Source organism: Clytia hemisphaerica, unplaced genomic scaffold, assembly GCF_902728285.1.
Source record: "Clytia hemisphaerica strain Z4C2 unplaced genomic scaffold, Clytia hemisphaerica genome assembly, whole genome shotgun sequence".
Classification (NCBI taxonomy): domain Eukaryota; kingdom Metazoa; phylum Cnidaria; class Hydrozoa; order Leptothecata; family Clytiidae; genus Clytia; species Clytia hemisphaerica.
In genome coordinates, this window is record NW_027103253.1 from 1485531 (window position 1) to 1489935 (window position 4405).

At 33.8% G+C, this 4405-nt stretch overlaps 2 long non-coding RNA genes across 2 annotated transcripts; both read right to left on the minus strand.

Annotated features, from left to right (window-relative positions):
* Positions 1-1388: 1388 nt before the first annotated feature.
* Positions 1389-2040, minus strand: LOC136824949 (uncharacterized). Its single transcript, XR_010849194.1, has 3 exons — positions 1969-2040; positions 1745-1819; positions 1389-1496 (listed from the first exon to the last, which is right to left on the minus strand). It is a non-coding gene; the product is annotated as an uncharacterized lncRNA (long non-coding RNA).
* A 155-nt stretch (positions 2041-2195) lies between these two features.
* On the minus strand, positions 2196-3913 carry LOC136824957 (uncharacterized). Its single transcript, XR_010849195.1, has 4 exons — positions 3846-3913; positions 3363-3434; positions 2589-2678; positions 2196-2270 (listed from the first exon to the last, which is right to left on the minus strand). It is a non-coding gene; the product is annotated as an uncharacterized lncRNA (long non-coding RNA).
* Positions 3914-4405: the final 492 nt, after the last annotated feature.

The following is a 4405-nucleotide window of genomic DNA, read 5'->3' on the forward strand; positions in this document are numbered from 1 at the left end:
TTAAACATGACAATATAATAATTATACCGGGTGATCCACAAAAAAGTTTCCCTCTTTGAGATGATTTTTTTCCAAAAGAATTGGGAATTTTTGAAAATATCTTTTTGCATCGTAAAGAGGAAAGGCTAACTTAAATTTTGATGTATCATACATCAAACTCTGATCAATATTCAAAAAGTCATAAAGAAAAAAAAACGTCAAAAACGAGGGTATCAAATTAGGTTTTTTAAATATTTTAGCAGAATTTTTTATTCAAAAATTGGCAAAAATTGTCGTATTTTTTCGGCTCTTCCTATCATTGTTTTACATTTTACAAAAATTGTTTTTCAAACCATTATAACTATTGACGAAGTCGTAAAACTCTTAAAAAGAGTGCCATTTTAGAATTAATTGCTTAAATTTGATACCCTCGTTTTTGACGTTTTTTAACGATTTTTTGAAATCACAAAAAAAGTTTTCTCTTTGTAACTTTTCGAATATTGATCAGAATTTAATTTATGATACATCAAAATTTAAGTTAGCCTTTCCTCTTAACGATGCAAAAGTATTTTTTTCAAAAATTCCCAAAGCTCTTCGAAAAAAATCATCTCAAAGAGGGAAACTTTTTTGTTGATCACCCGGGACACTATCCATAAAATATATACACATAAAAATGACGGTGGTAAAATTTAAATACCATCGTGAAATATAACAAAATATACACAAAAAGGTGGTATAATGTAAACACTATCGTGTATTGAACAAAGTATAAATATAAAAATGATGGTAAAATGTAAACACCATCGTGAAATGTAACAAAATAACACTAAAAATCTATGATGTGTAAATACTATCGTGTAATCTAACAAAATATACACTAAAAAATCTATGTGGAAAGCTAAGGCTATGCAAGCGCCCGCAAAGAAATGAGTGTAACAAGGTCAAATTATCTGCAATATTTTCTGCAAGGCAATAAAAAGCGAAAAAAATGTTGCAGAGGGCTACAACAACAACAGATCTATTTTGTTGCATCCTGCTATCTTTTTTGCAACAGAGAGGGGAATTTTTCTTTCATGTTTGCTCTCTTCTTTTGTTCTATTGTTTAAAACACTCGAAGAGCATATGTTTTCAAAAGATCTTGATGAATGGAATTTTTTAACAACTTCAAATAGGAGTCTCTTTTTGGTTACTTCCTGAACGCTTTTACTACAAAATGAAAACAAATTGCACAACTTACTATTGGTGGCTAAACTTGATTTCTTTTCAGGCGCTTGCAAGGCAATTGTTGCCAATTATTGCAAGCGCCTGAAAAGATTACTCAGTGTAGCCTTAGCTTATATACTATCGTACAATGTAACAAAATAAACACATAAAAACACAGACAAACAAACAAATAAACAAACAAACAAACAGAATACGGCTATAAATATATCGATATGTCAATAAAAATTATCGCCTAGTGCGCTTGCCACTGATATCTTCCCTGTGAGACAGTTCGTCTTTCAGTTTTGCTAGTTCTAAAAAAAGAATGAAAATAAAAATGTCACTCGAATACCAAATTAAGCTTCCAACTACCGAGAATAAACTTTATACAGATTAGCCATAACTTCATTTAGAAAACATGCAGACACTCGTAATAAAACCAAATTTCATCCAAGTCCGAACATTTTTGAAGTCTCCAGGCTGCTCAAAAGCTTGTAGACAGTCATTATCAGATTCAGAGAATTCTTTTCAATCATCGATCAAGACAATACTTTGAACCAACCTTTTGAAGCTTTGGCTTTTGGTCCTAATGATGGAGTTGTTTCTTCATCTACGCCTCTTTTAACACCAGCAGCATCTGAATAAAAGTATATAAAGGTAAAAGAGGAAATTAAATTGGTAGCATACAAGTTTGTGTACTTAGAGTGGTGTATTTTAAGTTAGTATTTTAACCGGATTAAATTTCACGAGATTAAATCATCGATCAAGACAATACTTTGAACCAACCTTTTGAAGCTTTGGCTTTTGGTCCTAATGATGGAGTTGTTTCTTCATCTACGCCTCTTTTAACACCAGCAGCATCTGAATAAAAGTATATAAAGGTAAAAGAAGAGGAAATTAAATTGGTAGCATACAAGTTTGTGTACTTAGAGTGGTGTATTTTAAGTTAGTATTTTAACCGGATTAAATTTCGCGAGATTAAATCATCGATCAAGACAATACTTTGAACCAACCTTTTGAAGCTTTGGCTTTTGGTCCTAATGATGGAGTTGTTTCTTCATCTACGCCTCTTTTAACACCAGCAGCATCTGAATAATAGTATATAAAGGTAAAAGAAGAGGAAATTAAATTGGTAGCATACAAGTTTGTGTACTTAGAGTGGTGTACTTTAACCGGATTAAATTTCGCGAGATTAAATCATCAGCCAAAAAACACTATTTCTACAAAGGTAAGGCGTGAAACTTTTACTTGTCTTGACTACCTTTGCAAGAATTTTGTTACACCCAGTCAAAATTCATATACACAGGGTATTCTAGGATTTCATTTAAAACATTGCGAGCTACAGTGAGAATACTGTAGCAGCTATTAATTGAATACAAAGGTCTGTAATAGCTGTTTTGACTTACTTATATCACTTGTAGTTGGCACAAAGTCAATACCATCTTGGCTTTTTTTATGTTGACGACCTTCGTTGGGGTTATGACCAATTGAATCAGCTGAATAAAGAGGATTAAATTAGAACAACCTGTTTATTTTGGTAAGAGGTCTGAGTTGTTTTAGAGTGGAGATTAACGAACTTTTTGTTATTTGAAACAATTAGCGTCAAGCCATTTAATAAGTTAAGATCCTTTCACGGCAATCTTCAAGTTTTTCTAAATATCTCTATGATATCGGTAAGTGACCAAACAATTCCGAACTTGCAGAACACTTCCATGAAAGTCACTCCATTTAGGACCTCGTAGTCCCATCCAAGGTATCAGAGTATGACTTCTCATTGGATGTTGTAAGACTCTACGAACCAAAGACGAATGGATGTTCCGACTTCAATAGGATTGAACAAAGACTGTCGCAAAACCAGGTTATCTATTCAATTGTAATTTTTGTCACGCATTTTGCATAGCATAATCGATATAAATGCTACTTGAATTTCAAATTACAAAGTCGGTTCAAAATTCAAAAGACTAAAGGACTTCTCGTTGGAAAGATATAAATTTTAAAAAGTCGATTTCTTTCTTTTTAATTTTACCTCTTCAGATTTCATAAAGATTCAAGCACGATAATATTTGATTGAAATATATCTCTCAAACAAGGTTCATGAACTTTAGATAGTGCACAAGTGCTTCGAACAGACTTAAAGTAATCAGTAATCGAATTGTTTAGAAATTTAATCAAAGACTAACCAAGTGAGATGTCTATGTTGAGTAATTCATTATCATCAAGATCATCAAGATCAAGTTCTTCCTGAGCGTATTCTAAATAGAAAAAAGTCGAATTTGAAAACATGAAAACCTTGAAATCAGTTCTATTGTTCTTGTACTGCCAGGGGACGGAAAGAATTTTTCTACTACCACCCACTTCAAATTAAAAATTCTAACATTTGGGCGTATAAGTGGTCGCACTTTACAATTCCAGGTACCATAGTTTGACGAACAACTTGCACTGTTGTTTTTGTGAAATATTGTGAAACAGCTTGTGACACAGTGACAATAGTCAAACATGCGCAACGCACTGGGCTCAACTTCAGTATTTTCCAGTTATTCGAAGGCCCAATTCTTATTCCAACTTTCTTCAAATACGAGTCAGGCTTAAAAAACTGACTCAAGGAAGTGAAAAATCAAAATGAGGTAAGGGCAGCCTGTGCACAGATCTGAGACTATTTATACCTTCTGGTAAAGCTCTTTTATCTTTTCTCTTTCCGTTCTCTTTCTGTTCCGATTTGTTGAGCTTTTCTAAAAGCAAAAATTAAGTTATATCATTACTACAGAATTCAGGTGAAAAAGGTGCCAAATTTGGTCATTGGCATAACGTGTTTTAAGTTCCACCCAAAAAAAGAGCTCTAAAACCTCACGTAAAATATTTTTGGTTAAGTACAACCATTATCTGATATTCCGATGGCGTAGTGGCGGCCGCCCACGCTAAAGCTCTAAAGGAGCGGGCCAATATCCCATCGGAGAGGAATGGTAGTCGTCCTTTGATGTGCCGACAAGCTTAATCGGGCTATCTCATTGGTTTCCCTCAAAACAGGGGCTGGCGTTCAGACCTCCTACGGGCAAAAATCCTTATCAGCGTTCTGGCAAAATGCCGTAATTCAAATCTTCCAGATGTTGAAAATTTTCCTGACCTCTTTAGAGCAAAGCGTGTCAGAAGAAAATTTCTACATCGGGTGCCAGATAAGTACAACCACTGACTTGTGAACTTAAATGGACGTTCAATGTTACCATAA